The sequence below is a fragment of the Cricetulus griseus genome, chromosome 2 (assembly GCF_003668045.3).
Source record: "Cricetulus griseus strain 17A/GY chromosome 2, alternate assembly CriGri-PICRH-1.0, whole genome shotgun sequence".
NCBI lineage: Eukaryota > Metazoa > Chordata > Mammalia > Rodentia > Cricetidae > Cricetulus > Cricetulus griseus.
The window spans coordinates 5,501,858-5,520,061 of record NC_048595.1 but is presented as its reverse complement, the minus strand read 5'-3'; positions in this window follow the sequence as shown (position 1 = coordinate 5,520,061).

Sequence of the window (18,204 nt, the reverse complement as noted above, 5' to 3'; positions counted from 1 at the left end):
GGGCACTGCAGTCTGGAAAGCTGTGTGCGGCGTAGACTCCATCTCACTCGCCCTGAGCTTCAGGACTAAGTCTGGATTACCCTGGGTCCTTTCCGAGCTTCGCTTCTTGCTTGAAGTCTTTAAAGGACTCTCTACTGCTCAGGCAGTAGAGACCACTGCAGACTGCCATCTGCCAGGGGCCTTCATCAGAGCTGGGGGACCCTGTGTGTCAGGTGTCACCCTGGCCTGGGAGTTCATTCAGTAACACTTGTAACTGCAGCCACATGTGGGGTCTGGGAAGGAAAGAGCCCTCCCCCTCCCCCGCCAGAATTCACAGCAGTATGATTAAAGTGTGAAGAAGGCAGCTGAAGGGCACCCTGCCCCTGGAAGTTGTGATTTAGAAGGTCTGTTATCAGATGAAGGCAAGTCTGAGAGAGCAGGAAGCAGGAAGGAGCTGGGCATGTTCCAGAAGCTGAAGGCCATGGGCAGGAGGAGGCTGTGCTATGGAAAGGGCAGTGGGTGCAACTCGAAAGATCCTGAGTGGGAGAGGAACACGATGTGATTTGTTGTAGGAAAGATGACAGCGGCTGTTAGGTTTCAGAGAAGTGAAATTAGCAGGAACACTAAAAGCTATAGCCCACAACTGACACCAGGATGGCTGCAGGGAATGGAGAGTCACAAGGCTTTGAAAGTTCTGGGGATGACAGGCAGGTTCTGAACTGTGGAGGCAATCTGTGTACCACCCTTTTCCAAAGCAGGCCGTAGCTCTTGCAAGCAGGGACTCTGGGACCTCCTCTCCTTGTCTTAGTGTTGAGCACTGCCTGGCACAGGGAGCTGTGGGCACTTACTTGACATTAGTTCCAACTCAGTTTCCTTCCTTCCTTATATGTTTTTCTTTGAGCTTCTGGAAATATGCTTTTTACAGTTTTTCCTGGCCAGAGAAATGCACTTAGCTACCACGCTAATAGCACACTGCTGGGAACCCTCATGAATCCATTTGCCCACGTATCCCTAGCCAACACACCAAGCAGGTTGAACTTTGTTTCAATTTATGTGTATTGGTACTTTGCCGGGATGAATATCTGTGCATCAGTGTGTGCAGTACCTGGTACCCAGAGAGGCCAAATGATAGTATGGAACTGTGGTTACAGACAGCTGTGGGCTGCTGTGCGGGTGCTGGGACCTGAACCCTCGGCCTCTGGAGGAGCAGCCAGTTAAGTACTCCTACTGCTGAGCCATCTCTACAGCCCTGTATGATCTTTTAATGTGATTATCAGCATTGGGAAATTGACATCTCTATGATACCTGTATAATGTTTAAATATAAATTTATAATCAAACTAATACTTGGTCCCACTTTTTAAAACTAGAAACTGATTGGGGCATTCTATTAAGTGTTTTATAGACACAGAATGCACATTGCTCTTGAGAAGATGGAGCTTATGCTGGCTGCCTCCACAGTTGCCTGAGCTCTGGGGGAAACTTAAGCCTCCACACAGCCAGAGCCTTGAGGGTCGACAACTGAGATGGAGAAAAAGCCAAAAGAAAAAGTGTCCATTTTTTAATAGAGCTTCTCCAGAGCTTTGGAGTATTTTTGTGAGTTTTCTTCACACTAAAAATGCACTTGAGGACTTGTTTTCTTTGCAGTGTAGGTCATTTGACAGAATGTTCTGGCCCTGTTGTTCCCTGACTGAGTCATTCCACTCTTAGCAGTTTGGGGGCTCTGAGCGGTGAAGGGGAGGAGAGCAGAATTTGGTGAGTTCCCATTTGTCTACACTGTTGGCCTCACCTCTCACTACCTGAAACTACACAAACACGGCTCAGGCGTGCCTGGCGCCGTTTATTGAGAGGGTGTGAGCGTGCTCGCTTTTCACCTGCATGGATCAAAACTTCAAGATACTTGTACCTGAGCCACGAGGAATCTGCTACCACCACACGTTTCAACAGGCTCCCCTTGGCTTTCGTATTGTCTGCTTGGAATTCAGAGCAGCGAACATACTTGTGTATGTTTTTCTGTACCTGAGCTTACATCAGAGCAACTCTGTGACTCAAAGTCACCGCCCCACAGCAGCAGGTGGGGTTTTGGTAAGAAGTGGGGGGCTGGGAATGGACGGGAAGGAATGTGCTTCAAGTACCAGTTGGCACCTGTCTTAGAGAGAGCTGCTGTCTGTCAGGCTAATGGCTTAGCCTGCTTCTCACATGCTGTCATCTCTCACCCTGAGTCCAGACACCTACCAGTAACCCCAAGCTCAAAATCCTGAAGCAAGTTCCCGCAGGGATCGGCATATCTGCCGCCTCCTCCTGCTCCCGCTAAATGGGAAAGCCATCACCAAGGAACGGTGGTTAGGAATGTGCACGGCGTTCTCCTCACAGATCCAGGCAGTACCTTCATTCCTTGGCAGCCACTGAGCATCCACACGTCAGTAAACATCGAATCACAGGCCTCCCATGGATTTCTTCACAGTCATGAGGGTTAGCCAGTGCCTTCCCCTGGGACAGCATGACTTGTCCACTCCCCTCTTGTGTAAGTCATTCTGGCCTGCGCCAAGCCTTCCTCTGGCCTAGCCATGGCACTGCCTCGGGCACAGCACACAGGAAGCTGTATTTGTTGCTCTGAGTTCCTGGCTAGCCTCATGTTCTTGGATGAAGCAGTGTCCTTGTACACAGTGTCTCTCCTCCCTCATTGATCAGGATTCTTGGCTGAGTAGCAGCCAGCTGACGGCTTCTGCAGCCGGCTGAGTAATGGAGCCCAGCTCTGAGCACGAGCACCCACGGTGGCCTGCACAGGACCAGACTTGCCTGTGCACCGCCTCAGCCCAGCCCAGGAGCCTCTAATTATACGCCTGCTGTTTGCAGGAGCCCAGGTGGCCTGGGCCCAGGCCCGGGAAGAGACTAGAGGTCTGCTGTCACTGTGGGGCCAGTTCAGGGGCCCCTGGAGCAGCAAGGTCCAGACACACATTCCAATTTCATCACGGCTGTCTCTGAAACCACTGCCACACTGTGTCATCTCCCTATAGACCTTCCCATGTGCCCCGAGTACAGTCAGAAACTGACCTGGGCCAGCAGGAGCCTGAGGGTGGTGTGTTTTCCTCCACACAATATGGCATTGTTTTGGGGGTGGCTCATGTGGCAGAGCTCTGGCCTGTTTGACTTGCCTGCAGATGTCCCAGTGTGAACAGCTCACAGTTGTCAGGGACTTGCTGTCTGCCAAGCCCTGGGCACTGCAGATCCTGTGTGGTGGCTCCAGGACCGAAAAGATAGCTTTTCAAGGGGAGCAGAGCCAGCGGTGGTGGGGGGTTGGAGAGTGAGGTTCATGAGGACCTGGGTTCTCAAGAGAGCTGTTCAGGAAGGACAAGGGATCAAAAAGTCACTGGTGCCAGTGCCCACATTTCTCCCAGACAGTGCCAGACAGCGTATCATGCAGGCTGTGCTGTGGGCCACCAAGATGGTGCAGTTGAACCAGTAAGGAAAAGGAGACAGCAGCCAGACATCTGTTTCGTTTAGAAGGCCCCTTTTTTTTATTTTTTTTTCTTTCCCAGATTAGTTGTTGATGAACAATCTGTTTGATTGTTCTTTTTTCGAGAATCGGCCAGTCTTCAACAGTAGATTGCCATTTGTTGTCTGGGAACAAGTCTGACAAATAGCTCAGAGATTGATTTAGGGGTGGTAAGACAGGCAAGCCAGGCAACCTGAGTCTGCTTCCTGGAAGCTAAGGATACCTCAGAGTCGCCCTTTGACCTCCACATATGCGCACATGCTCGTACACACACACACACACACACACACACACACACACACACACACACACACAGATACACACATGCTCTTCCTGGAAGCTAACAATGCCTCAGAGTCACCCTTTGACCTCCACATATGTGTGCACGAGCACGCGTGCGCGCACTCGCGCACACACACGCTCATGCATGCATACACACAAATAATTTTTTTAAAGGAAAACAGTTTATGACCCTAAAATGGTCATTTAAGGGTTTTCCTTCTAAAACCTGAAGTATCAGACTGTGAGAAAATTCTTTTTTCTTGTTGTTTTAAATGGGATCTCTCTACAGAGCCCTGGCTGACCTAGAACTCACTATGTAGACCAGGCACGCCTCAGACTCGCAGAGAGCCTTCTGAGTGCTGGGATTAAAGACACCACACCCGGCTGATAGGAAAACTTCTATTCGTGTAACATTTGTTGCTATTTTGAGGCGGGGCCACATTCTGACCCAGGCTAACCTAAATTTACTCTGTACCCACTGCTGACCTCAAACTCAGTGATGAACCCCCTACCTCAGACTCCCAAATGTTGGGATTACAGGCTTGTGAGCCACCACACCATGGAAATTGTTTTCCTTAAATTGTATAAAGATTCGTTGTCTTCAGCAACCACAAAAAATGATCTTTCTATATACAAAGCCTCCGATCAGCAGCCCTGCTAGGGGCAAAAGAGGTCGTGCTGCCCACCCAGCACGCATAATCCCACCCCTCCTTCATCCCCAACCCAATGCCCATTTCCAGCTACACAAACTCATACTATTCTTTCGAATCACATTTGCACACCACACCCTCAGGTGTTATACATACACCCATGGGTGCCCGGAGGACGGGGCTGCTTAAGTTGCTAGGAGTGCTAATCGCCTCACCTGTCTCCCTAACTGGGTCTAGCCTGGGGTCTAGTGGGAAGGTTTCTGGTTAAAAGTTGACAGCCTAGTTCTGAGGATGTGTCTTCAGCTCCTTCTGGGGTTAGAGGTCCTCACATCAGGAGGTTGTTTCCCTCTAAACAAGAATGCCAATTAAAAACGAGGCGCTCCCTGTATTTCAGGGTGGTGTGGAGCAGCAGCGTCTCAGGGCGCCTAGCCAGGAGGGGGCAGCACAGAGAGGTGGAGATTGCTCACGAGGGTGCTGCCCTCCTGCTAAACATAGAAATCCAAAAGCAGAAGGCCGGAAGTGTCTGTGGGCACCAGGATGGTCTATGTCTATGGGTTTTAGTACTCTATGAAAGATGGGTTTGGTGGAGGCATGAGCCCAAAGGGAAGGGCAGGCTAAAGCGAATGCAGGTGTTGTCTGTGAAGGAAGCTGAGTTCCGAGGAGAATGCATCACATTTATGAACAGACAGGACAGGAAGGATGCCCCCTACCCCAAGCAGCAGGTTCTGTCCCTCCCCAACGTCTCCCCATGTCCTTCCATTGCCATGACTAACAGACACATGAAATTAAAATTCTGATCAACAGTCAAGAAAATAGGCATTTTCACACATAAGCATGTGTATAAAATTCAAGTCACTGAGGGTAAGGAAAAATTAATGTCAAGAAAAGCACACAAAGGCTAGACTGGCAGGGGTAGCCACTCCTTTAATCCCAGCACTGGGGATGCAGAAACTGGCAGATATCTGTGAGTTCAAGGCCAGCCTGGTTTACAAAGCATGACTCACTGAACACAAGCAGAACCTGAGAACCATTTAGCACCTCCGTGCTGACCTCCCGCCTCGCCATGACCTACCATAGTTAGGTAACCACCCTGGACTTCCCATGCTGTGAATCACTTTTACCTGTTTTTAAACTTTATAGCGAGAAACCAGCAGTGAAGCTAGAAAAACAGATTTGCAGGCTAACACGGCTCACCCTGGCCCGACCGCGGGCTAACACGGCTCACCCAGGCCTGACCGCAGGCTAACACAGGTCAGCCTGGCCTGACCGCGCGGGCTAACACGGCTCACCCTGGCCTGACCCCGGGCTAACACGGCTCACCCTGGCCTGACCCCGGGCTAACACGGCTCACCCTGGCCTGACCCCGGGCTAACACGGCTCACCCTGGCCTGACCCCGGGCTAACACGGCTCACCCTGGCCTGACCCCGGGCTAACACGGCTCACCCTGGCCTGACCCCGGGCTAACACGGCTCACCCTGGCCTGACCCCGGGCTAACACGGCTCACCCTGGCCTGACCCCGGGCTAACACGGCTCACCCTGGCCTGACCCCGGGCTAACACGGCTCACCCTGGCCTGACCCCGGGCTAACAAAGGCTCACCCTGACCTGACCCCGGGCTAACACGGCTCACCCTGGCCTGACCGCGGGCTAACAAAGGCTCACCCTGACCTGACCGCGGGCTAACAAAGGCTCACCCTGGCCTGACCCCGGGCTAACAAAGGCTCACCCTGGCCTGACCCCGGGCTAACAAAGGCTCACCCTGGCCTGACCCCGGGCTAACAAAGGCTCATCCTGGCCTGACCCCGGGCTAACAAAGGCTCACCCTGGGACCCCGGGCTAACAAAGGCTCACCGGCCTGGGCTAACAAAGGCTCACCCTGGCCTGACCCCGGGCTAACACGGCTCACCCTGGCCTGACCGCGGGCTAACAAAGGCTCACCCTGGCCTGACCGCGGGCTAACAAAGGCTCACCCTGGCCTGACCGCGGGCTAACAAAGGCTTACCAGAACTTTCGTTAACCTGCCTTGTTCAGCTTCCGAAGCAGCAAGGCTTTCTGTACTCTATTCTTATTAAAAGTTAATAACGGCGCCCTGCTCCCATTGACTAGCCAGTAGGGAATGTCAAACCTGTGGTTTTCCAGCGATCGCCGAAGTGCGCGTCTCTGTGGTTCAAATTCGGTAAGAGCTCATCCTGGCCTCCTCCTCTTGTCTTTGATCGGAAGCCACCAGGATCCAATATCCGGGCCCCGGGGGGGGGGAGGTGGGGGACACCTCAGCTGTCTTGGGGAAGGGCAATTCCGTGAGTCCCAGGCCTCTAGATAAACGGATTTGTCTGCGTGGTTCACGGAAGAGTGGTGGCTGCTTGTGGTTCCACCTTTGTTCCATCTCTTGCCTGTCTTATCTGTCACGTTTTACAGTCCAACCCCGCTGCCCCAGAGGTCATGCTAGCTCACTGGGGGCGTCTGCCCCGGAGCTGAACCCTTGGGTCCCCATGTGAGTCCGCGGCGGCCGACCTTAGCTGCTGGCCTTGGCTGGTTGGGGCCTCGCTCACCTGGCCACCCTGACCAGGCCTCCAGGCCTCCCAGATCCCTCTGTGAGAATCGACCCCCATGGCTCTGCCATCCTTGACCCGCAGGCTTGCCGCAAGGGTTCAAACCCCCACCCACCCTCTTCTTTAAGGCCTTAGGGAAGACCTGACCCCCACTGGGCAGCGCCCCAGGAAGTCCCGTATGGACAACCAAGTCTTCTAGAGAAACCAGAGTCACCTGAGCAGGCTCCGGCTTAGAATACAGACTGACTGAGGTGTCGTCATCCACCTGCGCACGGCTCCTTAAAAGGAAAACTCCACCCACGTCCCTTCGTCCACCCCTCCCCACCCCACCCCACCCCCTTCTGTCCCCGTCTCTCCTCACCTCTTTTCTCTTTCCTCCCTTATTTTCTTACCTCCCGCTCAACAAAACTTGCACCGTGAGTCGCATCTCCAGGCCTCTGCGCCAGGGCCCTGGGCTGTTTTATCCCTCAGCCAGGGTGAGACACAACCGTCCAGCTGGAGGATTGGGGCGATGGCACGGTACCCGACCCCGGACCTAAAGGCATCCAAAGTTCAGCACCTAAAGGGAAAGGACCGAGGTCTAATCTAGGCGGTCAGAGGCCGCAGCTCGGGTATCCACCCCGGCCTTGGCTTTGCCAGGTACTAAAAAACCCTAACCCTTGCACACAGGTGAAAAAAAGGGGGGGACTTACTCAAAAGTTGATACGCTGGGAATAGCCAGTAGCCACCTCTCTAGAGAACGCGACAGAGGCAGGATGGTCCCTTTGATTAAAAAATTATCCCCAAATGACCCCATCAATGGATCCCGAATAACCCACTAATCAGCCCTTGCTATTTGGTTCACCCCCCCAACCCCCGAGCCCTCAATGCCCTCCCCCCGTATCAGGTAACGAGCGACTGCTTTAAATTCTGTCAATCCCGAATGTCCCCTTATGCAATGGACAGGAGCAACCCAACAGCAAACCATAGCCAGAGCGCGCAGACTCAGATGGCTCTCCAGTCATCCCGCTCAACAAGCTGAGTGAATGAATGGCTTTTCCCAAAGGACTCCTGCTTGCACAAGGAAAGAGCTGTTTTCTTATTTTTGTTTTTGGTAATTTGTTTTGGTTGTTTTTGTTGTTGTCGCTGCTGCTGTTGCTGTTTGTTTTTCGAGACAGGGTTTCTCTGTGTAGCTTTGGAGCCTGTCCTGGCACTCGCTCTGGAGACCAGGCTGGCCTCGAACTCATAGAGATCCACCTGCCTCTGCCTCCCAAGTGCTGGAATAAAAGGCGTGTGCCATTTATTCCACTCAGGGAAAGAGTTTTATACCAACTGCTGCTTCATGGTTGCCACCCTCCATGTCCGTGGAGTCATATATAAAGAAAATCATCTGCAAGAGACAGAAACCAAAAATAAGATTGAGATCTTAACCCTTTTGGCCCCAGCCTGGAAATCCAAAGTTGTGACAGTTATTCATTGTCTAGGTCATCTTGGAAGTAGTGGAAACTGTCTAGCTGATCAAGAAGCCCTGGGTGCAGCCTGAGGTCCGTAGACTCTTGTCTTAGCCCTGTTCCCCCAGTCGTCTCTGAAGTCGGTACTCTGCCAGAGGCCAGTCCTGGACTGAAAACTCAAGCAGCCATGAAGAAACAGATGGGAAGTTCTACCAATCAGGAATTAGTAAATGCGTCAGACTAGCACTGGTCAAGTCATAGCCTCCCTCATAGCGTGATGTGGGATGATGCTCTTGTTCCCTGTAAAGATTTGTCACTCGTTTTGGTTTAATAAAATGCTGACTGATCACTAGTCAGACAGGAAGTATAGTCAGGGCCACCAGACTAGGAGAATTCTGGGAAGAGGAAAGGCAAGAGATGAAGTCACCAGCCAGATGCAGAGGAAGCAAGATAAGAATGCCTTACTGAGAAAAGGTACCTAGCCACGTGGCTAAACAGAGATAAGAATTATGGTTTAAGCCAGGTGGTGGTGGCACACGCCTTTAATCCCAGCACTCTGGGAGGCAGAGGCAGGTGGATCTCTGTGAATTCAAGACCAGCCTAGTCTACAAGAGAGGCCCCAGGACAGGCTCCAAAGCTACACAGAGAAACCCTGTCTCGAAAAACAAAAAAAAAGAATTATGGGTTAATTTAATTTGTTAGTAAGAAGCCTGAGCAATAGGCCAAACAGTTTATAATTAATATAAGCCTCTGTGTGTTTATTTGTGGTGATAGCTTACTTGAACAAATAAAGCCTGCCTGGGGGTTAAAGAATGGAGTTTGCAACTAGCTGACCATAGAGGTCTGGAGGTCTGTACAGACAGACAGGAAGTGGGCAGAAACAGGATATAAGCATGGAGAAAGCGGAAATCGACCTCTTGTCTACTGAGACGCTAAGGAGGTTAAGGTGTGCTGTGGCTTGCGCCTTCTCTCTGATCTCTAGCATTTCCCTCTGTATCCTGACTCCAGCTTTTTATTATCTAGACCAATGAAGAACTCCATTTACATTTATTTGGGACAAAGGACTGCAGGATGGAGTGGTACAGAAACTTCCATCTGCATAAACGCGCCTAAATGACCGGACTTTTAAGACTGGCAGTGAGTGGGGTGTTTATTGAACACTAGAGTCTGGTATGGCTTCGGGGAGACAAATTTTGAAAGGGACTTGAGAAAAACAAAATTGTATGGCTGCCCAGTGTGGGGGCCGGGTGGGGAGGGCAGGGAGGTGGGGGTGGGGGGTATGGGGTAGGACCAGTAGGTGGGTATACTTTGAAGATGAGTGGGGCTGTGACACTTTAGCCACCATAAGAGCAGTATGTGGGGGGGCCAAGAGACAGTAATGGGGTGAACATGATCGGAGCAGTGGGAAAGCATAGCCATGAATCAAAGTGTCAATTCCCAGCACGTACATGATGGCTCTCAACCACCTGTAATAGGGTCTAATGCCCTCTTCTTGCAGAGCGTTCATACATTAAAAAGTATAAATTAAAAAAAAATGGATGTGTTAGTTTAAAACTTCAAATAAAAAAAAATTGGAATTTCATAGCAGCACCCTGGATCTGGTCTCTTTGGTTGGTGTGTGTGTGTGACATTCTAGTAGGAGGGCTGTCTTTTCCATCCTTATTTCTTTTTCCCCTTCCTTCCTTCCTTTTTTTCTTTCGTCTCCCTCCCCCCCCCTTTATTATTTTTTGGTTTGTTGAGACAGGGTTTCTCTGTGTAGCCCTGGCTGTACTCGAACTCCCTCTGTAGACCAGGCTGCTCCTCGAACTCAGAGATCCGTCTGCCTCTGCCTCCCGAGTGCTGGGGTTAAAGGTGTGCACCACCACCAGCAGCCTTGTTCTATCTTTAATGCAAACTTGGAGATCGTGACCTGTCACTCAGTTGACTAAATCCCTCCTCCCTAGAGAGATGGGGGGCACTGTGATTGTTGAGGAGATAAGATGCCAGGGAAAGGAGTTGCCACAATATTACTCTCAGACATTGAGCTTTAGTACGGGGTGGCGGGGGTGGGGGAGGTGGGGGGAGTGGCACATGACCATGGGGGCGTGGTCAGCCATTCTGAAAGCATTCTGAGGGACAGGACATAATACCAGAGGCAAGTGCTATGGGAACAAGGTGGCCGAACATTACAGATACAGTTAGCTTAACGTGAGAGGGCAAAAGAGACATCGTCATGGAGAACCACATTTGTTACAAATTTGTGACATCCTGAGGCTCCCTTTCCCTGCAGAGCTTTGGTCCTGGAACCTTGGATGGGGTGAGAGCGGTGAAAAAAATGAAAAATGGGCAGACACATACACAGAAAAGCTGGGGCCGATGGCCACAGTGACCTTGGCTCTTTTATTATGTACAACACAAGGGGAAGGGTTAGTTCATCCAGTCCCTACTGAACACCTACAGGAGGTCGAGGCCCTGGATAGCTTTTCACACACTGGCCAGCCATTCATAAACACTCGTACTTGTACATGCTGTCATCCCAGCACTCAGACCCCAGGAAGGCTTTGTCACTCCCATGGGTCTGAAGTGCTGGTCCTTGACATAGCTCCACCCATGCCAGCAATACATGCTCCCTTTACACACTCTGCTCCCCACAGGGGGCTTGTCCACTCTTGCTTCAAGGGACAGAGCAGGCAGGAGGTGGTGGATCGGGTCTTACTACATTCTTGCATGTGGTCTTTTGGGGGTTGTGGGTCACATATTTCTGTTGCTTCCTTGCTATTTGCTGATTTCAGATATTGCCGAACAGCTGCCTAAAATGATTCCTGCCTGCCGCCTGCAGCTCCAGTTACTCCCTGCCCCCACCCCAGGGCTGGTGCTGCTGGACAGGAATGAGAAGACCTCCCACCACATGTGGAATATTTACCAAAATGAGCCACTGTAAAGGAAAGGCCAAGGCCAAGCTCTCTGACCATGTTCCACTCAAGTTAAAGACCTGAGCACAGGAAGAACAGAAAACAAAACAGGGAAACAAAACAAAGACTATATGCATAGAACTGCACACATGTGTATAAGTGATATATATTGCTTTGACTGTTTACATTAAAAGAGAAAAAAGACCCCTCAAAGTTAGTGAGATAGCAGGGCTGGAGAGATGGCTCAGCGGTTAAGAGCACTGGCTGTTCTTCCAGAGGTCCTGAGTTCAATTCCCAGCAACCACATGGTGGCTCACAACCACCTTGAATGAGATCTGGTGCCCTCCGCTGGCATGCAGGCAGAAGACTGTATACATAATAAATAAATAAAATCTTTAAAAAAAATTAGTGAGATAGCATCTAGCTTTAGCCAGAAATGGTCCAGAAAGGAAAGATTAAGAAGAATAGCAATTTCTGACAGCCAGGTGTGGTGATGGCACACTTCTCTAAATCGCAGCACTCAGGAGGCAGAGGCAGGTGGATCTCTGAGTTCGAGGTCAGCCTGTTCTATAGAGTTCCAGGACAGCCAGGGCTCCACAGAGAAAGCCTGTCTCAAAAAGACAAAACAAAAATAAAAAGGACTAGAAATTTCTGGAGGCTGCAGTTCAGCTGATAGAGCTCTAGCCTAGCTTACAGTAAGCACATAGGCACTGGGCTCCACCCTGGTGCCACATAAAACCAGGCAAAATGGCATCCCAGCATTTGGGAGGAGCAAGCAGGGAGATGAGAGGTTCAAGGTCATGCTTGTTCAAGGTCACAGCCAGTCTGGGAACAACTAACCCATGAAAAGGAAAGAACAACTAACCCATGAAAAACTTGAGTGGTGGGCTGGTGAGATGCCTCAGTGGGCAAAGGCCCTGGTTGTCAGGGCTGAGGACTGGAGCTCAGGCACGGGGACCCGTGTGGCAGAGAGAGAAAACTCACCCCAACAGTTTTCCTCTGATCTCTGCACCTCACTTCCTCTCTCTCCACCACCCTTCTTGCCTGCTCCCACCCCACCCCTACCCCTCGGGCAGAGGGTCCTGAGTAGTATAGTAGGCAGAGCAGGCCAGGAGAAGCAAAGCAGTAAGCAGTCTTCTTCCATGGCCTCAGTTCAGTTCCTGCCCCAAGTTCCTACACTTGATTCCCTCCATGATAGAGTGTGACACAGAAGTGTAAGCGTGACATGGGAGTGTAAGATGAAACAAACCCTTGTTTGATCACAGCAATAGAAACCTTAACTAGGGCAGGTCAGAGACAAAATATTTAAAAGGCAATTTGACCACATGTCAGTTTAGCAAAAACAACAGTGGTAGCTTCCTCCATGACAGCCTATGACCTCTGAAGCCATGGGCTTTTGTTAGGTTTATAGCACCAAGCATGAATTCCCTCCTGTGGAGAAGGCCTCAGTATTTGGTTACCCCTATAACCTTCACGGCACTAGTGCACCTATGCGCACATCTTGATTGGCAGGTCAGAATTGTAGCTCGAAGGGCTTGCTGTGCTATTTATGCCTTCTTCCTCACAGGCCCGTGCTGTGACAGTTAGGCAACAGAAGGAAGCTTTCAGGACAGTCCAGCTTGTGTGTTGAACTTTAAGGGAGGAATCCATTCACAGAAGTATGGTTACATTACAACATAGGTGTCCCATAGAAACACTCCCCCACTCTTCATGCAAAATCAGTCTGACCCTGGCACACTTCCAAGTCATACTGCGTTGTAAAACAATCCAATTTGCAAAGCAGTATACACAATGGCTCCTATTGTTTATGCATTTACAAATAAATGTCCACATGAAAAAAAAATAGAGCATAGATTGTGTGGGTCTAAGCTTGTACCATTACAGAGTGTCTGAGTTCACAGACGAGGCTGGAGAAGGGAATGACAGGGCAGGAAGGAGACATTGCAGTGTTGCTTTATAAAACCTTGATGGTTGAGGCCTTTACAGAGTAGGTATTGACATATTTGTATAATTAAGATATTTTAAAGTGCTCTGAGACCCAGCCGTCGCTGAGGTGATGTCTCGAAGACTAATGACATGGCATTATTCACCACCAGGGATAATTGTCGTAAGTGTGCCGAGTGGCTGTGGTTCCTGCATAAGGCTGCTCAAGCATAACCAAATACTAGACACGGTGATATCATGCTTGCCTGTGAGCTGTGCACACTTCTTTCTCCCTGGGCTAGACAGCTGCAAGCCAAATACAAGGAAGCAGGCATCCCCACTTAACCACTAGGGTTTAACATGCAAACTGACCACACAGCATAGCTCAGGCTACAGGTTCACCACCTCAAGAAACCCATCCTGTAGAAAAGAGGTCTGTGACCTCTGACACCACCACACTCCAGCTGGGTCCCGAATCCAAATACACCGTCTTCTCCGTGCCCTGCTTAGGAAGGCAGAGACCTGAGCAGGGCAATTCAAGGTGAATCTCCCAATCATCATCGCCTCGCTGCACAGAAGCTTCCAAGAAGAGATGTGAATCCCACAGGGCAGATCTGGCCTTCTGACTTCACACTCAGCCCCTTCTGATCAGAATTCCCAATACCACACTTCTATTTTTGAAAACAGGGACTGCTGTTTTCAATTAAACTAATAGTGATGCTGCCTCAAATCAAACCGAAAGCTGAATGCACCGTGTCACTTTATCCCAGGCCCTCTAATGTTTTGGTTTTTAAGGCTAATTTTGTATTTTTACATGTATGAGTGTTTGTCTGTGTTCATGTATATGTGCTCTATATCTATATCTATATCTATGTCTGGTGCCCATGGCGACTAGAAGAGGGTGTTGGCTCCCCAGTGACTGGAGTTACAGGTGGCTGCAAGCTGACATGTAGGTGCTGGGAATTAAACCCAGTCCTCTACAAGAGCTCTCTTTCCAGTCCCTCTAATTTTAATTTTAGGCCACCTTAAACCTCCTACAAACAAACTGAATTTAAAAAAACAAAAACAAAAACAAAAAAACTTGCTTGTTTGAGTCAGGGATCACCTTATAAAGCCCAGGGTGTCCTGGAACTCATGGCAATCCTCCTGCCTCAGTTTCCTGAATGCTGAGATTACAAGCATACATTCATGCTAGACCCAAATACTTAAAAAAAAAAAAAAAAGTGATCCCAAGAGGGGCTGTAGAGATGGCTCAGAGGTTAAGAGCACTGGCTGCTCTTCCACATGGCAGCTCACAAACATCTCTAACTCCAGTACCAGGGGATCTGACATCCTCACACAGACATACCTGCAGGCAAAACACCAGTTAACATAAAAATAAGAATAAATAAGTTTTTAAACAGTGATCACATGCAAAATTGCCAAGTTAAAATAAAGCAGCAAGTTGCTGAGGCGTGCCAGGGAGGTAGGCAGCCCTGCAAGATTGCATCTGACCTGATGACAGGAGCTTGTTTGGGAGGCTGGAGCCCCGCCCTGCAAGCAGGAATGGAGGTGATGATGCAGGGATGGGGCAGGAGCTTCCAGTGTATGGCAACAATGGTAGTTGTCTTAGTCAGGGCTTCTGTTGCTGTGATGAAATGCCATGACCAAGGGAAGATAGGGTTTATTTCCTTTATACTTCCAGGTCACAGTTCATCACTGAGGGAAGTCAGGGCAGGAACCTGGAGGCAGGAAGTATAGCAGAAACTCTGAAAGAACACTGCTTATGGCTTGCTAACTTGGCCTGTTGTCAGCCTGTCACACAACCACCGTGAAACCATAAACTTTGTTTCTTCTTCATCCCCAAGATCTCACACTAGAATCACAATATAAAACAAACCAACTTTCAAAAGTCCCACGTTTACAAATTCAGACGTGTTAGGAGTTCAATCTCCTTAAACATCCAAAGTCTCTGTCAAGGTTCAAGTCTCTCTAAAATATTCATAGCCTCTCTGAAACTCATCTCTCTACTGTGGGCTCCTGTAAAAATCAAAATAAGTTAAACACTTTCTTACTCCAAGATTTTCTGAACTCCGAAGGGCTTGTCATACTCCAAGGTCTCCTGAGCTCAGGATGGCTCCACACCATGGCTGCTGCTGTCCTTGGTGATTGTCCGATGGCGGCGGCATCTCCAAAATACTGTGATCTCTGCAATTAGGCTGCACCTTCACCCATAGCCTCTCTCAGACTTTCTTTGGAGCTCTAACCCTGCCACATGGTTCCAAGTCTCTACTTCTCTCTATGGTCCCTTCAATCCTGGGGCTTCTACTGCCACCAGACTACACCTCCTCCATCACCTCTCCTAGGCTCTGTCAGGGACTCCAGCCCTGCCACACAGCATCAAGCCTCAGATGTTGCCTATGACCCCTTCAAGCTTTCAAAAGCAGTACCACCTGGGTGACTCTTATCACCAAGTCAATTACACACTCTAATTGCCAGCATGCAATGCAGCCTCGGCCACCTCACCTCCGGACCATACTTCTGTGTGCTGACCTTGAGGAAGGGCTTCCGAGATGCTGGTCTCTTAATCATCGCTGACTCTCAGCTCCAGATATCTGCCAATTGTTTCGCTTCAGTGGTGCTGGTCTCTTGTAAATCATGGCTTCACCAGAACCACAGAGTTTTAACTCAATATGCAATGGCCGGGCTAGTCTTTAAGCGACTCTCAGACTTCCCTCTGGAACGTCACAGGCCAGGCCTCCATGCTCTGCACTGCTCTCAGCACGATCCTTTACTCTTCCAAGCTCCCACAGAACAGCCTTGTGAGATCTGAGAACTCAACAGCTCCTCCAGCCCAAAGTTCCAAAATCTTTCCACAATCCTCCCAAAACACATAGTCTGGTCTGTTACAGAATAGTCCACAACCTGGTACTGATATGTCTTAGGGTTTCCATTGCTGTGATGAAACACCGTGACCAAATGCAACTTGAGGAGGTTTGGGTTTATTTAACTCACAGTTCCACAGCCCTAGTCCATCCCTGGAGGAAGGCAGGAGGCAGGAGCTGATGCAGAGGCCACGGAGGGTGCTGCTTACTGGCTTGCTCAGCCTGCTTTCTTACAGCACCCAGGACCATCAGCCCAGGGGTGGCCCTGCCCACACCAAGCTGAGAGTCCTCCTCCATCAATACACCACAGGTTTGCCCATAGGCCAGTCTGGTGGGACATTTCCTCAACTGACCTTCCCTCTTCCAAAATGACTCCAGCTTGTGTCAAGTTAACACAAAAGCTGTGAGCACAGTGGTGATCGTGAAGGTGGAGTTTACACGGAATCCCAACCTCCCCCCAACCCCCAGCGCTGAAGGTCTTGTCAATGCTGGCCAGGACACCTCAGGCCCCATGCCAAGAGCACACTGGGGACCTATAAAGGTACTTGCAGTCCCCAGGTGAGCTCCTGCCATTGGCCCTCACTCTGGTCCCACTTGGGGGGTGCAGGGAAGGAGCTAGTCTATACCATAGGCTGGGTGAGCCAGACCTGACTGCTTGCTCCTCAGGGACTGAGGCCCAGGTGCTGCCCACTCACCAAGGCAAAGATATTTCCTAAAATCACTCAGAGTCTTCGGCAGAGTGAGCCTCAGAAGTTAATATTCCCCTTGATCCTCAGTGAACCATCAGTGGGACATGACCAAGGGACAGACTCCAGGATGACACAGTGGGCTGCACCCTGAGGCCTTTGGCATTTAGGACACCATGGCTGAGGACACCCTGGATTAGAGGTGGGTGCATTTTTTTCTGGCGCTGGGGAATCAAACCTGGGTTTTGTGCATGGTGGTGTAAGCTTTCTACCTAGAGTGAGACCCCAACCCCTCTCTGGATTTTAGTCAGTGAAAAAGCAGAGGGCAGAACTGTGTGGTATCTATTCTGTGAAAAATACGAAGGCTCAAGCATGGTGAGGCACACCCTCTGAGGCAGGGCCATTAGTCCTCCTTTGGGGTATCAATTTGCACCCAGAAAAGAAGGGCTGGTCCCTACTGTCCCGTCCTCAACAGGCTGAAAAGTGCTAGCTGTAACGCTTAGAGAAGAATAAACTTTTCCAAAAAAAGGAAACCTGGGCTGGAGAGATGGCTCAGAGGTTAAGAGCACTGACTGCTCTTCCAGAGGTCCTGAGTTCAATTCTCAGCAACCACATGGTGGCTCACAACCATCTGTAATGAGATCTGGTGCCCTCTTCCAGCCTGCAGGCAAACATGCAGGCAGAACGTTTTATATATAATAAATAAAATCTTTAAAAAAAAAAACAAAACACACGCACACACGCACACACACACAGACTCACACACACACACACACGCACGCACGCACGCACACGAAGTCACTTTGAGTGGCTCCAGACTGAGGAAGAAGCAGCCCACTAACTGGCTACACCCCATTCCTAAGCTCAGGCCACCTTTCCTATGTACAGCCCACCCCCACCCCCACCCCCTCAGTTCCAGGTTCCCAGCCACCTGTTGGAGAAGAGCAGGCTGGACTAGCATGGCAGGCAGAGCAGCCCCAAGGGCTGGAATCTCATCAGCCCCAGAGCTAGCAGGCTACAGCTAGCCAGACCTGAGAGCTTGATGAGACAGCTTCCTGTAGCCCCCACGCCCCACTCACTGGGAGAAGTCTTCACTCCAGATGTGCAGGCAGATACAACTTCCTTCAGCCTTCCTTCAGGGTTGGCTTGCCCAGGTGCCTGCTGCTCCAGGACGTGGATATGAGTGTCCACGGCTTCCAGGATCCCCCGGACACCGTGCAGCAATGGTGGATGCAGGGGGAAGACTTGGGAATCTGAGGATGGTCATGGTAGCAGTAAATGCCTTGCAGAGAACAGTCTGAGGTGTCCCAAGACAAGGTTCTCACTCTAGCCCAGGGTGGCCTGGAACTTTGAACCGGGCTGGTCTCAAACTCATGGTCTGTTGGCCACCACCCCTGGCCTTTGGCTCTCCTCTTCATATGAAGTATATTTTACAGACACCTCAGTTTCAAGCT